At 43.7% G+C, this 16,820-nt stretch overlaps 1 protein-coding gene across 13 annotated transcripts in view; it reads left to right on the top strand.

The window, feature by feature from the left end:
- Positions 1-3,461: 3,461 nt before the first annotated feature.
- Positions 3,462-16,820, top strand: part of SGSM3 (small G protein signaling modulator 3) — a 32,806-nt gene continuing 19,447 nt past the window's right edge. For 8 of the 13 annotated variants that reach the window (XR_004030919.1, XR_004030918.1, XM_030815494.1 and 5 more), the window contains exon 1: positions 3,462-3,588. The gene's annotated coding sequence lies outside the window, so the exon portion shown is untranslated. Of the gene's footprint in view, positions 3,589-11,499; positions 11,548-16,820 lie in introns of all 13 variants that reach the window. The other 5 variants (XM_030815497.1, XM_030815491.1, XM_030815499.1 and 2 more) reach the window with 2 other exon arrangements.

The raw sequence follows: 16,820 nt of genomic DNA, 5'->3' as shown, positions 1-16,820 counted from the left end.
TGAGATTAGCAACCCACCCTCAATCCCCCAGGTCAGGCAGAAGCTGGAAGACTGCCTCATGAGGAATGTTGTGAGGGAGAGGAGGCTGAATCGGTTCCAGTTTTATCTAAAAGTAGCCAGAAAAGCAGGTTGCGATGATGTGCACTTACAGTCCCAGCTACTTGGAAAGCTGAGGCGATAGGGTCACTTGAGCCCAAAAGTTCAGTCCAGGCTGGGTGACATAGCGAGACCTTGTCACTTAAAGCCAACCTAAGAGAAGAGCTCAACCTTTTGGGAATAACAATAGAAGGCAATTCTGAAAACCAAATTCTAAATATAGGCCAGTATAGCAAGCAAGCAGGGATAGCATAGAGCCATTTGCTCAACTTCCAGAAAGAGTTGCTCTATTCATCTCTTCAAAAAGTCTTGAAAAGGGCCAGGTGCGGTGATGGCTCAGCCTGTAATCCCAACACTTTGGGAGGCCGAGGCAAGTGGATCACTTGAGGTCAGGAGTTCGAGACCAGCTTGACCAACAAGGTGAAACTCCGTCTCTACTAAAAATACAATTAGCCGGGCGTGGTGGCAGGCGCCTATTGTCCCAGCTACTCTGGAGGCTGAGACAGGAGAATTGCCTGACCCTGGGAGGCAGAAGTTGCAGTGAGCCAAGATCATGCCACTGTACTCCAGCCTGGGCAACGGAGCGAGACTCCGTCTGAAAAAACAAAAAAAATCTTGAAAGGATACTAAGTCTGACACAAGGAAATTAAGTCATTGGACTTTGACCAGATATTCTGTCTACTTCCTTCTCTGCTATGGGCAACTTAGAGGCAGCAACTACTATCAGTTTATCTGTAATGTGAGAATTTATATTACATAACAGATACTGGGGATATAGGATACCATGGATTTTAGTTAATACATTTCCTTATAGAAAATAAGGAAATAACAGTCTTGTTCCTGTCCTAACAATTCTGTTAGACTAATGATCTCCAGTGATTGGCAATTTGACTTGGTTTCTTCCTGGACTATTTGAATGGGTGGATTTGTTGGTGCATCTCTGTCTTCTTTCCTTTTCCATTCTCTTTTATTTTTGTATTTACATACTTGTATGCAACTTTGTAATCTGATTTTCCCATGTAACATTTTAATTTGATGTATTGGGTGGTCTGCATGTTCACTGGAAAACATATATAATGTTAAATGTACATATATGAAATGTCTTTTATGTATATATAAAAGACATTCATATATATTATATATAAAATATATAATATAGCTAATCTATATATAATCTATTATATATTACATATATAATTATATATAATTATATATAATATATAATAGATTATTATATATAATTATATCATTATATATGTAATATATATTACCTATGATACACATAACATATAATATATATATGACATATATCATATATGATATATATGATATATATCATATATTATGTGTTATATAATATATAATATATAATTATGTAATATATATTTTATTATATATAATATAGATAATCTATATTATATAATTAGATTATATTATCTATATTATATATTATAATGTATATATAAAATATACATTCATACATTATATATAATATATAATAGAGATAATCTATATTATATATAATATAGATTATATATATTATAGATAATCTATATTATATATACATAAATTACATTTAATATGTATGTTATTAAATATATATTATATATTATATATATTATATATTATATATTATATATATTATATATGTTATATATAAATTATATGTTAGGCCGGGCACGGTGGCTCATGCTTGTAATTCCAGCACTTTGGGAGGCCGAGGTGAGCAGATCACGAGGTCAGGAGATCGAGACCACGGTGAAACCCCGTCTCTACTAAAAATACAAAAATTCGGCCGGGCGGGGCAAGCCTGTAATCCAGCACTTGGGAGGCGAGGGGCGGATCACGAGGTCAGGAGATCGAGACCATCCTGGCTAACAATGAAACCCCTCTACTAAAATACAAAAATTAGCCGGGTGGTTGGCGGGCGCCTGTAGTCCCAGCTACTCGGGAGGCTGAGGCAGGAGAATGGCGTGACCCGGGAGGCGGAGCTTGCAGTGAGCCGAGATCGCGCACTGCACTCCAGCTGGGCACAGAGCAAGACTCGTCAAAAAAAAAAAAAAAAAAAAAAAAAAAAAAAAAAAAAAAAAAAATTAGCTGGGCATGGTGGCGGGCGCCTGTGGTCCCAGCTACTCGGCGAGGCTGAGGCAGGAGAATGGCGTGAGCCCGGGAGGCAGAGCTTGCAGTGAGCCGCGATTGCATCACTGCACTCCAGCCTGGGCGACAGAGCGAGACTCCGTCTCAAAAAAAAATAAAAAATAAATAAATAAATAAATTGTTATATGTTATATATTATTTATATATTATATATTTTTTATATATATATATATAAAGACAAGATCTTGCTCTGTCGCCCAGGCTGGAGTGCAGTGGCATGACCACAGCTCACTAAGCCTCGATTTCCTGGGCTCAAGCGATCCTCTCACCTCAGCCTCTTGAGTAGCTGAGACTATGGCACACACAACCACACCTGGTTGATTTTTTGTTGTTTTTTGTAGAGACAGGGTCTCACTATGTTAACCCAGGCTGTTGTATTTTCTTTAAGATTGGTTTAAATTCACACGGACTCCAGCATCAGAACTACCCAGATGTCAGGTTCTGGGCAGAACTTGGGACAACTGATGAAATGTCTGCTCAGCTGAAGTCAGACACCTGGACACTTAATGCCCTCTTTCCCTGGCTGATGCTCAGTCTCATTTAAGAACCAGGAGAGCCTGATGTTTGTAAACATAGCTTTAGTGGAAGCACAAGGGTTAGGAGTCCCTAGAAAGGTAATATGAAGCCTAGATGGATATGAGGGTTGGTGAGATGGGAATTGCACAGCATAGGATCTGACACGGAAGGTACTCAGAAAATTTCGTTTTCCGGCCTGGCGCGGTGGCTCACGCCTGTAATCCCAACACTTTGGGAGGCCGAAGTGGGCAGATCATCTGAGGTCAGGAGTTCGAGACCAGCCTGGCCAACATGGTGAAACCCCGTCTCTACTAAAAATACTGTACTAAAAATACAAAAAAATGACCTGGGCGTGGTGGCGGGCGCCTGTAATCCCAGCTACTTGGGAGGCTGAGGCAGAGAATTGCTTGAACCTGGGAGGTGGAGTTTGCAGTGAGCCGAGATCGCGCCACTGCACTTCAGCCTGGGTGACACCGCGAGACTCCATCTCAAAAAAAAAAAAAAAAAAATTAGCAAGTTATTTGCAGCGTCTATCTCCCACCCTGACTGCTGGTCCACACCATACTGTCCTAAGCTTCTCAGGCTGCGGTGCAGACGAGGAAATCATCGCTCTGTCTGCCGGCCTTGGGATGGGGGCGCAAAGCTCCTGGACGCGCCCCGCCTAGTGGGCGGGAACGACTACAGCCCCCAGCATGACCCGCGGCCGCCCATGCCACGCCCCGCCACGCGTGCGCTTAGGCGCGGCTGAGCGCTGACTGGGTGCGAGCGGGGAAGCTGCTAACCCGACCCGGATTGGCGCTGAGGTGGCCCTTGTGGCAGGTGAGTGCGGGGCGGGAGTCAGCGGAGACTCACCGGCGCCTACAATTTCCCCTCCGGCTGAGGCTGCGGGGTCCCCGGCTGTGGTCGGACTGTCTGACCGAGGGACGTATGGGCCGAAGGCGCCCACGAGAGAGAAGCACCGCCTCGGGCCGGAGAGCCGCTGGGCCGACCTTGCTCGCGTCGCCGGTGGAATGGGGGCCGGGGACGCGGCGGGGCGGGGAGGTCGGCTGCGCCCCTAGACGGCCGAGGCCACCTTAGGTGTTCGGGGCGCGAGCCGGAATCCACCGCGCTGGCAGCCGGGAGCGGTTTTACAGAAACCGCGCCTGGTGCGGGGGGCTTTTTTAAAAAAGCCTGGCTGGCTCTGGCACCGGGACAGCTGCAGACTCCTCCTCAGGTTTAACTTGCGGCTTTCCCTTTAAGATTCAGATCCAGGTGCAGAACTCGGGCTCGGATCCAGGCTGAGATTCGGAACACCGGTGTGTTTGTATTTTAGCACGGGGGAAACTGAGGCATACGTTAGCCAGAATCACCCGGTGTGGCTAGGACTGGAATTTTGAAAATTATTCTCATACTTAGTTTACTGTTCTAGGCTCTTTTTTATTTGGAAAGAAAAATAAAGATGTTTCAAAGGTTGTTTTCAGTGACTGGGTGACTAGCCTGTCTTCCAGTCTCGCGCTGCACATTTGTGGTGGGTTGATGGCTCTTTTTTGTTTTGTGGTGGGATAGAGATGTCCTAGAATATTCTACACCTTTCTTATTCTTTCTTAGTAAATTCAAGTCAAATCAGACTCTGATTCACAAAAACTGCATTTGCAACTTCGACTCGTTTACTCGTAGTTTTTGTGACAGGTTTGTGATTAGGTTTGTAGGTACATATGTTTCCCACTTTTCTTGCTCATCTCTTTTAGTTCCAATTACGTCTGCACTCTAAACAATTGAATTACATCTTTGTTTTACACTATTTCTGTTCTTGATGATTAATTTGTAATTCTTCTTTTCTTTCCTTTTCTATTTTTTTTTTTAAGACGGGAGTTTCGCTCTTGCCTGGGCTGGAGTGCAGTGGCGGGATCTCGGCTCACTGCAAGCTCGGCCTCCCAGGTTCAAGCGATTCTCCTGCCTCAGCCTCCCCAGTAGCTGGGATTACAGGCGCCCGCCACCACGCCCGGCTAATTTTTGCATTTTTAGTAGAGACGGGGTTTTTCGCCATGTTGGTCAGACTGGTCTCGAACTCCTGACCACAGGTGATCCGCCCGTCTCGGGCCTCCCAAAGTGCTGGGATTACAGGCGTGAGCCACTGCTCCACGCCCGATTAATTTGTAATTCTATAGATATCTTTCCTGGCTTTTGATAATCCTAAGTGAATGTAGCTTTTTCATCCCTAATTATCATAGTAGCCTGAGCTTTAGTTCTTCTCCCTGTCCCTTTTTATTTTTATTATTATTATTCTTTTTTTGAGACAGAGTCTCCCTCTGTTGTCCAGGCTGGAGTGCAGTGGCCCGATCTCGGCTCACTGCAAGCTCTGCCTCCCGGGTTAACGCCATTCTCCTGCCTCAGCCTCCCGAGTAGCTGGGACTACAGGCACCTGCCACCACGCCCGGCTAATTGTTTGTATTTTTAGTAGAGACGCGGTTTCAGCGTGTTAGCCAGGAAGGTCTCGATCTCCTGACTTCGTGATCTGCCCGCCTCAGCCTCCCAAAGTGCTGGGATTACAGGCGTGAGCCACCGCGCCCAGCCCTCCCTGTCCCTTTTTAAGTGTAGAGGTGTGTGGTCTGGGACGGGAGAGGGTGAGGTGTCTACTGATCAGATATGGGTAATAGGTTAACATAACCCATGACCAGAACATTAAAAGGCTGTAAACAAACAATTGCTTCAATATAAAAACGCATACCTCGTGAATTTGGAAACATGTCAGGTTGATAGAAAAGTGAACTGGGGTAGAACCTCACAGAAATGAACCCGACATTAGGGTGAAATACTGAGAAGGGAAGTGAGGAGATAATCATCTCTTATTTTATAGCCATCTTTCTGTGGCTGGAGTCCATGTAGGAACAGCCTGCTGGCTCAGAAGCTTAAAAAAAGCTCTGTGTGTTTTCAGTTTTTCTCTTCTTAGTTCTCAATGAAGGTTTTGGCAGGAGCCCAAAATCTTGTACATTTGATAATTTAACATCAGTTTCATCTGCTTACTCTCCAGATAGCCTGTTATTCAGCTGGTGACGTCAGTAATTTTCCACAGCAGCCATTCATGAGCTCATGCAGACTGTCACAAGGAAATGGGAATAGCACAATGAGTGTTACAGAAGAAAAAAAGATCCTGTTTCCTTGCCATCACATATTATACACAGACTTAGGGAATCCAGACTGGAGCACAAGATATGTGGGAGGGGTTAGAACACCACTCCTACCTGTAGTAATAATCATTGAAACCACTTATTGAATGCCTTCTGCTTACCAGACACTGTAGTTGTCACAGGTCACTGTAAGTGACATGGCCAGAATTTACGTCTACCTGACTCTCAACTCTGCTCTTTTGTCTGTGCTGTACTACCTTAACAACTGTGTTCAAGTCTTTCTCATTCTTAATATACGGAACTTTCCTGTGATCATATTTCCCTTCAAATTACTACCATTTCTCCTGCTTTTCCTTTCTAGACTTGTCCTTAAGAAGCGGACTCTACGTTCTTTTCTTCCATTTACTCCTTCATTCATTGCAGTCTGACTTCTACCCTCAACTCTGTTGAAACTACTCTCATGAATTCCTCTCAACAATTTATTGAATATCTACTGTGTATATCATCTTCTAGACTTATAAAGATGGCTAAGACATGGATCTTGCCCTCAGGTAGTTTAGAGATTAGTGAGAGAGGGTAGTTTATACATGTCAATATATGTTTCCCACTGATAGGGCAGTTGTGTTTTTTGTTTTTGTTTTGTTTTTGTTTTTTTGAGACATAGTCTCGCTCTGTCGCCAGGCTAGAGTGCAGTGGGGCAATCTCGGCTCACTGCAACCTCTGCCTCCCGTGTTCAAGCAGTTCTCCTGCCTCAGCCTCCCGAGTAGCTGGGACTACAGGCGTGCGCCAACACACATGGTTAATTTTTGTATTTTTAGTAGAGACAAGGTTTCACCATGTTGGCCAGGATGGTCTCCATCTCTTGACCTCGTGGTCCGCCCTCCTAGGCCTTCCAAAGTGCTGGGATTACAGGCGTGAGCCACCACACCTGGCCTGATAGGGCGGTTTATTTTATTTTTATTTTTATGTATTTATTTATTTATTTTGAGATGGAGCCTCCCTCTGTTGCCCAGGCTGGAGTGCAGTGACGTGATCTCGGCTCACTGCAAGCTCCGCCTCCCAGGTTTATTTACGCCATTCTCCTGCCTCAGCCTCCCAAGCAGCTGGGACTACAGGCACCCGCCACCATGCCCGGCTAATTTTTTGTATTTTTTTTTAGTAGAGACAGAGTTTCACCGTGTTAGCCAGGATGGTCTCGATCTGACCTCGCGATCTGCTGGCCTCGGCCTCCCAAAGTGCTGGGATTACAGGTGTCAGCCACCGTGCCCGGCCAATAGGGAGGTTTTTATACTTTGAGAGTTGGAGAAGGAACACTTTATTGCGAAGATGTCACTAGACTGCCAACACAGAGAAAGCTTAAGTTGGTCTAGACGGTAGTGTCAAGACGGCGTGCTTAGGCATATACTTTTAGGGAAAAGCTGTATCCACTGAGAGATGACATGGTTGAAAGCTACGGTATAGGCTTTAGAGTCTGACAGATCTGGTAACTGAGCCACAATTTCTTTGTAATACTTTCCTGCAATGTAAGCTCTATGAAAGTCGGGGCTTTGTGTTGTTCGCCACCTCACCCCCGTCTCCTAGAACAGTGGTAGGTGAGCAATAAATATCTGTTGAATGGGGCCCAGCATGGTGGCTCACGCCTGTAATCCCACCACTTTGGGAGGCCAAGGTAGAGGATCGCTTGAGCCCAGGAGTTCAAGACTGGTCTGGGCAACATGGCGAAACGCCATCTTGACCAAAAACATAAAATTGCCAGTCATGGTGATGTGCGCCTGTGGTCCCAGCTACTCGGGAGGCTGAGGCAGGAGGATTGCTTGGGCTCAGCTCAGGAGGTCGAAGTTGCAGTGAGCCATGTTTGTACCACTGCACTCCAGCCTGGGGAAGAGAATGAGACCTTGTCTCAAACACATGGTACTAGTACTACCAGTAGTAGCATATGACTGAAATAACAAGGCTAGGTTTTCAGTGTGGCTTATGAACTGATTTTGACAGCACCATTGTTTGAATGCTACATATATAATCACCTCCTCTTTTTGAAAATTTAGGCTTACTAATTTATGCTCACCATTTATACATGAGGAGAGATACATTCACCTCTTTTCAGTAGGCACAGTTAATTATTAACTGTCTCTTCTAATATATGCCTCTTTTGCAGTTATACACATATTTCTGCTTTTTCTAAGTGTGATACATGTTTTGTATTTTTTTTTCTCTCTACTAATGATGTAAATTGTTTTGGGAGGTTAACTTCTTTGGAATAATTAAACAGCTTTATCAACAAGAGTAACTGATATCAGAAATTAGATCGATAGGCCGGTCGTGGTGGCTCACGCCTGTAATCCCAGTGCTTTGGGAGGCCGAGGTAGGCAGATCACCTGAGGTCAAGAGTTTGAGACTAGCCTGGACAACCTGGTAAAACCCTGCCTCTACTAAAAATACAAAAATTAGCTGGGTGGGGTGGCAGGCGCCTGTAATCCCAGCTACTCAGGAGGCTGAGGCGGGAGAATCACTTGAACCTGAGAGGCATAGGTTGCAGTGAGCTGAGATCGTGTCATTGCACTCCAGCCTGGGTGACAAGAGCGAAACTCTGTCTCCAAAAAAAAAAAAAAAGAGATTGACACCCCCAATTCAGTGTCAAAAATCTTATTCTTGGAAAGGGTATAATTTCCAATTAAGACAAAGAGAATTTTTTTTTTTCACTACAACAAAATAATGTGACTTTTCTCACCCTTCACTAGATATCTAGTTAGCCTACAAGCTAACATTCTAAACACATGAAACAGGCTGGGCTTATGCCTGTAATCCCAGCACTTTGGGAGGCCGAGGTGGAAGGATCACTGGAGCCCAGGAGGTCAAGACCAGCCTGGGCAACATGGTGAGACCCTGCCTCTATAAAAAAATTTCTAAAAATTAACTAGATATGGTGGTGTGTGCTTGTGGTCCCACCTACTCAGGAGGCTGAGGCAAGAGGATCACTTGAGCTCAGGAGATTGAAGCTGTAATGAGCTGTGATCACACCACACACCACACACTCCAGCCTAGGTGACAGAGGGAGACCCTGTCTCAAAAAACTGGAAAAAAAAAAAAAGATACGAAACAACAGATCATTTCCCTTTTCCCTCTCTTGTGTTTGAGTTTCGTTTGTAAATATCCTTAATTATGTGACTTGAGGATAGGGTTAAAGTCCAATTACCACCTTTTTTTTTTTTTTTTTTGTCTTTTGAAAACAGTATGGTAGTCAGGAGCACCAACAATGAAGTTCAACTTCTGGCTCTACTGCTTGCTTCCTTGCTTGCCTGCTTGCTTGATTGATTCACAGGTCTCCCCAGTTGGAATCCATTAGGAATGGACTAAAAGAAAGAAGACTGATGTGGGGAATGTCTTTTTTGGGGGTCTGGAGAAAAGAGGTAGTAAAACAGTTAAATAGAGAAGAAAAAACAATATGGTCTGTGCCCTCAGTCATTGAACAGTTCAAGAAACCAAAGTAAGTCAGCAGAGTCTGATGCTTCAGGGAGTTTCAGGAAATGAAGCCACAGGAACTGGATTCCAAATAATGACTAGGAAATCACTGGAGACCTTAGAAAGCAGTTTAGGTGGTGACAGAAGCTAGGGTGAAAAGCTTAAGGAGTGAGTTGATTGATAAAGCATGGGCACTTTTAAAAAGTATGGCAGTGAGGCAGAGGGATAAGAGCTAGAAAGGTAAGTGCTTGAGTGGGTACAGGGATAGTTGCTTTGTTTTGTTTAATTCAGGGTTCAGGAGATCTGAGTATTTGCACTGGACATAAAGCCATTGGAGAAGAAAAGACTGAAGATGCACAAAGGAAAAGAGTATAAAGGAAATGGGTTGAAAGGTTCTTGTAGGTGGAGAAGTTAACGTAGGAAGGAAGAAAACCACTTTCTCTTCTGAGAGGGTGGGCAGAAAGAGAAAACAGGTGAAAAGCAGTTTTGACATGGAGAATAAGGAAGTTGAGGAAGCCTAAGTCTAACAAGCTGAGCTTCGTTAAAGCTGGAGTACAGTCCCTCAGCTGGGAGTGAGTGGCAGCAGAGAGTAGTTGGGTATCAGAAGAATTACGAGAATGATTTGAAAGTATCGCGGAAGGAAATATGATGTAAAGTCAACTAGAGATGAATGAAGGTTGCTGAGCAACCATTGAAGATAAATAGCATGCGGCTTGTTCCCTAACTTTGTCCAGGAGGAACATGAGCAGAAAAAGCAGAGGAACAACTTTTTTTTTTTTTCTTCAAGACCGGGTCTCACTCTGGTTACCCAGGCTGGAGTGTAGTGATGCAACCTCAGCCCACTGCAGCCTCAACCTCCCGGGCCCGGGCGATGGTCCTATCTCAACCTCCCAGGTAGCTGGGACTATACGCGCACGCCACCATGCCTGACTAATTTTTTGGGGTTTTTTTTTTTTTTTTGTATTTTTAGTAGAGACGGGGTTTTGCCATGTTGCCCAGGCTGGTCTTGAACTCCTGGCCTCAAGCAATCCTCTTGTCTCAATCTGCCAAAGTGCTGGGGTTACATATGTGAGCCAATGTGCCTGGCCCCTAGTTTCTTTTTCAAAAAATATGAGAGATGAACCCAAAGGATCCTTCTAACTCTATAATTCATGACTTTGTGTGAGTCCCTTTGCCTTGCACCCCAGTACTAAAGAAGTTAATGGTCTCTAAATATAGGTGCAGATCTGTTAGAGAAGTTTGTTTGCTCTTAAGAGAATTCTCTCCTAATTTATGTTTAATTTTGAATTTTCACACAATTTTTTTAATACGGTTGCTTTGTGTCTTAAATCTGGCTGGCACCCGCTAGGTCTGTCATCCCAAGTCAAGATATTTTGTTCCTGCACATGCACAGATAGTTTCCTGATCTTTTCTGGAAACTGTCCTGCAAAGTTGATAACTAGAGTTGTGCTAGTGAGTATGGTATAGCAAGACTGCTGAGGGGTTGGTCCTTCTGTTTGATATGGGCAAGATGCTTAAGCTCTCTGATCCCTGGTTTTCTCAGGTGTAAAATGGGGATAATGCCTGTGAGTGTGCTTAGCAGTGTGATGAATGCTTAATACATATTATTTTTCCTTCTTTCATAGGTTTCCTTCTAATACCTCCGTCTACTCACTGCCACAGAGTATAATAGCGTATATACTCTATAATACTGTATATACTCTAGTATAATATAATTACCATTCTTTAGGGTAATGTTATGTAGGTATGTTCAAATCTGCAAATGAAACATTTCCAGTAATTATGTAGATGATAATGACAGATAAATGATGTAAAGATGAGATAATTTGTTGACCTCTGTAGTTTAATTATATGAAAAATAGCAACTTTGTTAACTGTATTTATGATCTCCTCTTAGGTGCCCTAAGCGCCTATGTTAATATAAAACTTTCAATATAAATTTTTCAGTGGCCTTCTTTGCCAGTCAGTCCTTAAGGAGTTTTATTTTCCTCAAAAACTCTTGTCTGCTATTTTTCAGAGCTACCTGAAAGCTGAGTTGCAGTTAGCTAACTAGTATTTATTTCACTTCTACTTCTGGGGGAGGTGGTTATCCCCAACACCTGGTAGTGAGAATGACAGAAGGTCCATGCAGTTACCTTGCTTTTGCTTTCCTTATCCTTTCCAGAAACTGCCAGGCCATAAATACTAGAGGAATGATCCAGGAGGGACTCAGGTAAGTAACCAGATTACTGTGGATGATTGATTATTTGCTATGAAGAACTAGAGGAGCCTGGCACAGTTATGAGTGTGAGCAAGTCCGCGTAGGGCGGCTGAGTTTAACTGGTACTCCTGTGCAGGAAGGGGACACGCATACCTTGTGTGCTGAATTCTAGGGTGAGGTGCCTGTTTCCCTGATACATGTTTCCAGTCTGTGTTCTCCCTTACGCAGTCACACCTAAGTCTCACCTAAAGGAACACTCTATCTCTGTCACAAAGAAAATATTGACTCAGGGAAGGGTAAGCAGACCCAGCTGCAAACCTTGTAGCAGGAGTGGAGTTCAAGGTAGAGTGTGATTCTTAGAGTTACTTTGCTCTTCTGCTGATGCCAGTTTTGGAGGAGGCAGCTGAGAAATTTGTATGATACTATGGATGTTCACCTCAGATGTCCTTGTCATAAAGTGTGATATAAATGATCAACAAAAATTACTAGGGTAATCGGAGGGGGAGTCAGTTCTAGAAGTTCAGTGCCACTAGCTCCTTCATCATGGAGTTTGGTAGAGTCCAGATTTCGAGGCTGTCTTTACATACTGCTGAGTAATTGCTGTATTTAGCAGCATGCTGAGAGAACACAGGTGGGTTCCAAGATAACGTTGCCAAAGCATAAAGTGTGCATTGGAGGCAAGTGCGAGGCAGGTGTTCAGAGATGAGGCTGCAGGGAGTAGCAGGGGCTGCTAGGTCATGCAGGGTCTTATAAATCAAGTGAACAAATTTGGACTTTAAAGCAAAGGGAAGGTTTTAAAGATGGGAGGGAAATGATCAGTTGCATTTTGAAAGAATTTCTGTGGCTGCAGGGCAGAGAGTGGTTGGAGGGAGGGGCCGAGAGTGGAGGCAGAGATTCCAGTTGAGAGATGTATAATAATCATGATGGTGAAAAATGATGGCAGCCCCAACTAGAAAGTAGCAACAGGTTGTAAGAGAAAGGGGAGGTTTCAAAAACATTAGGAAAGGCCGAATAGTTGAGGGGTGAAGATGGAAAGATGAAGAATCCATTAAACATCACCCCCAAGTCCTACCTGGAGAGAGTGGGTAGGTAGGTCGTAATGGAAACGGGACCACTGAAGGAGGACCAGGTTCATGAGGAAAGGTGATGAGTAGTTAACTTGGAGCGCGGCAAATTCAAATATGGAGGAGCTGCCCACCAGCTGGATGTGCTGGTCTGAGGTTGAGAGAGAAATGCATCTTGGAGCTAGAAATCAGTTATCTGCTTGTAGATGTTAATTGAAGTTGTGAGAGTCATCCAGGAGTTCCAGGAGAGTGCAGAGAGCTAGAGGAGAGTCGAAGGCAGAACATTAAGGCATCTGAAGAACAGGCATAGGAGGAGGAACTGGAAAAGGAGACTAAGAAGGAGCCAGAAAGCCAGGAGGAAAACCAAACGATCATGACACATAGACACCCAGAGAGACTGTGTGTTAAGGAGGAGGAAGTGATTACACAGCTAAATGCTACTGAGTGGTCAGGTGTGGTAAGAACTGCAGTGTAGGCCAGGCACGGTGGTTCATGCCTGTAATCCCAGCACTTTGGGAGGCCGAGGCAGGCGGATCACGAGGTCAGGAGATTGAGACCATCCTGGCTAACATGGTGAAACCCCGTCTCTACTAAAAATACAAAAAATTAGCCGGGCGTGGTGGCAGGCGCCTGTAGTCCCAGCTGCTCCGGAGGCTGAGGCAGGAGAATGGCGTGAACCCAGGAGGCAGAGCTTACAGTGAGCTGAGGTCGGGCCACTGCACTCCAGCCTGGGCGACAGTGCGAGACTCCGTCTCAGAAAAAAAAAAAAAAAAAAAAAAAAAAAAAGGGCCAGGCGCAGTGGCTCACGCCTGTAATCCCAGCACTTTGGGAGGCCGAGGTGGGTGGATCACCTGAGGTCAGGAGTTTGAGACCAGCCTCAACATGGAGAAACCCCGTTTCTACTAAAAATACAAAATTAGCTGGACATGGTGCTGCATGCCTGTAATCCCAGCTACTCGGGAGGCTGAGGCAGGAGAATTGCTTGAACCTGGGAGGCGGAGGTTGCGGTGAGCCAGGATCACACCATTGCACTCCAGCCTGGGCAACAAGAGCGAAACTCCGTCTCAAAAAAAAAAAAAAAAGAACTGCAATGTAGTCATTAGATTTAATGAACTTCAGCTGTGCTAGATTGACTCTTTAGACCCAGCACACACTGAAGACACTAATAAAGCAGATATGTGAAATAAAGAGAAAATAGAACTCACTGGCCATTTCATAGATACGGAACAAGTCATCTAGGGAAAAAAATCTAAACTTTGTAGAAGTTCCTCATACTCATTTCATTTTTATGTTGAATTAAATGGGGGGCACCCTAATCTCTCTTGCTCTGTGATTCTCTAAAGGTCTTTAAAATTGTTTTCATGTTTAACTTTCTTTGCATAGGTAGTAACACGGTTCAAAATGAAAAAGGTACAGAAAGAGTATGAAGTAAAAGTTTCCCTGCCACCCAGTTCCCCCAATATGTAGCCTTTATTTTATATGAAAATTTCCCCCATTTTTAACAAGTATTTTCATATTCTTCTCACTCTCCTTGCTTTTTTTACTTAGCCCCTATCAGTGACAGCTGCACACCATTTTATTATATAGATACACTGTAATTAAACAGTCCTGTATCAGTGGGTATTGAGGTTTCCTAATATTTTGCCATCTGATATTTTTTCAAAACCAGTACTATAGGGAGTTATGTTGTATATAGATCATTTTGCTGGCATGTAGGATAAATTTACAGAAGCGGGAATTGCTGGGCCAAAGAACCTCTAAAGGATTTAATTCAGTTCTGTTTATTTGAGTCCCTGGCACTTAGCATGCAATGAATGGTAGCTATTAGTAAGATATATATAGACGGGTTGGTTGGGGGCCCAGAGGAATAGGGGCGCCTAACACAAACTAAAGGCAGGGAGAGTATCAGAGAAGGCTTCTTAGAGGAGGCAATGCTTGAGCTGTGCCTTGAAGAATAAGTCAGGTAAAGAGGAGGGCATTATGAGCAGGGGGAGCAGTAGAGAGCCAAGGCACAGGAAAAGAGCGTGTTGTACATCGGGACCTTCTAAGAGTTTGCTGTGCTTATTCATCAAACAGTCAGCCCCTGCCACATGTCAGGCACTGGGTTAGGTACCGGACATGGGACAGATACACATGTACATAAATTATAGTATCACATGAAATCAACAGCAGCATGTACAATGATTAATTCTATTGGGGAAGGAGGTAGGGGACATGGAAGTTGGAAAGAAAGGCTTGTTAGAGGAGGCCACATCTGAGCTAGAATTTGAAAGAATAATGGTCAAAGAGGAATTCAGGTCAGTGGTTCTCAAAGTGTGTTCCCTGGACCAAAAGCGTCCTCATCACCTGGGAGCGGCAGAGTCTCAGGTCCTACTCACACCTGCTGAGTCAGAAATTCGGGGGCTGGGCCTCAGCTGTTTGGGTTTTAGGAAGCCCTCCAGATGATTCTGATACACTCTGTATTTTGAGAACCACCGATCAACTGGGTGTGTTGACTCATGCCTGTAATCCCAGCACTTTGGGAGGCTAAGGCAGGAGGATGCCTTGAGCCCAGGAGTTTGAGACCAGCCTAGGCAACATAGTGAGACCCGGTCTCTACAAAAAAGTACAAGAAAATTAGCCTGGTGTGTTGGTGCATTCCTGTAGTTCCAGCTACTCAGGAGGCTGAGATGAGAGGATTGCTTGAGCCTGAGAGTTCAAGGCTGCAGTGAGCTCTGATCATGCCTCTGTACTCCAGCCTGGGCAACAGAGTGAAACCCTATCTCAAAACACACCACAAAAAGTTGTGTTAATGTAATTACAAGACTCAAAGAAGAGTCCAGAGCTTCCTTTGCCATGATTAGCCTATTGACTGTGTTTATAATCCAGAGATTTCCTTTGCCCTGAAATTTATCCTGCTACAACTTAAGTTTATCATGTTGTTTGCATCTTACTGTATTCTCAGTAGAAAAGAATGGTCCTGTGAGCATTTGTGCAGAGTGCCCAGAAGGGCTTCTGAGCCTTGGGCTCTGACAGCCAGTGTCTCACCCAAACCCTGCTCTAGCTGGGCCTGGGAACCAAATGCCTGGGCTGTGGCGAAAACTCAGGAGACGTGGAGGCATATCTGTAAAAGCAGATTCGTAAATAGCTTTTTCCCCCTTAGAGCCTGTTTTGCAAATTGCTGCACTTTTCCTTGTTTGTAAGTATCTCTTTTCCTTTAAACTGCTTTTAGTGGCTTTTGCTTTTGGAAAACTATTTTATTAATACTTCATTATAATAGGGAGCAACTGCAACCCATGTGAAGAGAGACACCTGTGGATTTTATTTAGCCTTAAAAACAATCAACCAAAACCAGTGGGTTGGAAACCTGAGTTTCAAAGTGTTGTCATTTTTTTTTTTTTTCCAGTGATTATTCCAGTAATTACTTAGACTATGGCAGGGGAAGGGGGCTTGTTACAGTAACTTGAAAAATTACAGGCTTTTTTTTTCTTTTCTTTTTTTTTTAGCAGCTTAGGAAGTTCCTGACTTCACAGGTTGCTAAGATGTCACATTCATGCAAAGCTGTGTTAGGAAATTGTTAGTTACAAATGAGAGAGAAGGGGATCCTTTTCACAGTTATGGATAAGCTATTTCTAATTGTTTATACTTTCTTTTCTTTCCTTGGTTTTGTATAAGCATTAAATCTCTGCAGAGGTGAATATTTAAGGTGGTGAGTAGTAGCAGCTCTGCAGGGGAAGAGAAAGGCAAGATGGGGAGAAGCTAATTCACTGTTGTCAGTACTCAGTGGTCCTCAAAAAATTCAACCTTCTTACTCTAATGTTCTACTATACTTAAACTGTAATTATTTTTAAAATTGAGATATAATTCATATACCATAAAAGTGACCCTTTTAAAGTGTATAATTTACCAGTTTTTAGTACATTCACTATGTTTTGCAATCATCATCAGTATCTAATTCCAGAACATCTACATTAGCCCAAAAGAAAACTCCGTTACCCATTAGCAGTCATTTCCCATCTGCCCTTCCCTCAGCCCCTGGCAACCATTCATCTACTTTCAGTCTTCATGGATTTGCCTATGTTGGACATTTCATATAAATGGAATCATACAGTCTGCAGCCCCTTGAGACTGGCTTCTTTCACTGAGCGTAATATTTTCAAGGTTTATTCATGTTGTAGCATATATCAGTATTTCATTCCTTTTATGGATAAATAATATAGTTCATTGTCTGCGTATGCTACA

This window comes from Nomascus leucogenys, chromosome 7b (genome assembly GCF_006542625.1).
Source record: "Nomascus leucogenys isolate Asia chromosome 7b, Asia_NLE_v1, whole genome shotgun sequence".
Taxonomy (NCBI): Eukaryota; Metazoa; Chordata; class Mammalia; order Primates; family Hylobatidae; genus Nomascus; species Nomascus leucogenys.
Note: the sequence above shows the minus strand (reverse complement) of the source record. Positions and strands in the feature narration are given on the sequence as shown.